The 692-nt window shown below is 45.5% G+C and overlaps 1 non-coding gene across 1 annotated transcript; it reads right to left on the reverse strand.

Annotated features, from left to right (window-relative positions):
• Positions 1-324: 324 nt before the first annotated feature.
• On the reverse strand, positions 325-406 carry trnas-aga (transfer RNA serine (anticodon AGA)). The gene has a single exon. It is a non-coding gene; the product is annotated as a tRNA-Ser (tRNA).
• Positions 407-692: the final 286 nt, after the last annotated feature.

Below are 692 nucleotides of genomic sequence, written 5' to 3' on the forward strand. Positions count from 1 at the left end.
GCTCTTGTACTTGGATCCCTCTCATTCACACACATCTATTCCATCTTGCTGCGACTGATATTCATTCCTCTCCTTTCTAGGGCATAACTCCACATCTCTAGTTTCTTCCCCACCTGTTCCCTGCTCTCGCAACAGATCACAATGTCATCTGCAAAAATCATGGTCGAAGAAGATTGTTGTCTAACATCGTCTGTCAGCCTGTTCATCACCATAGAAGGGGCTCAGAATTGAAAGCATACCGGTGTTAAAAAGGCGTACTTCTGCTCATTGTACTCTTTCCCATTGTTCCATTGTTTGGCTCATCACCTCAAAATTTTACTCTCTCGTTGTCGGTAGGATTTGAACCCACGCGGGAAGATCCCAATGGATTTCTAGTCCATCACCTTAACCACTCAGCCAGAACAACAAGCCAGTTTGCTACTGAGTAATATTTTGGTAGAATAATTATGAGGGTCGCGTTTCACCTTGAGTTCGAGTCCTGATACAAAGTCAGCTATTTTGCAGCACAAATCTTGATGCGGCCTCATGGGATAATTGTAGACTGAAGCAGGATGGGACTTTACACTGCTCCAGGGATCTGTTGAAGATTTGTCTAAAGACCGAAGCCAGGTGGTCAGCACAGACTTTCAGGCAGAAGGAGGACACTGTCAGGTCCGGCAGCTTTCTTGGTCTTCTGCTGCTTGAAGAGCAGT

Source organism: Hippocampus bargibanti, linkage group LG11 (genome assembly GCF_051943395.1).
Source record: "Hippocampus bargibanti isolate YZ-2025 linkage group LG11, ASM5194339v1, whole genome shotgun sequence".
NCBI classification, from domain to species: Eukaryota; Metazoa; Chordata; class Actinopteri; order Syngnathiformes; family Syngnathidae; genus Hippocampus; species Hippocampus bargibanti.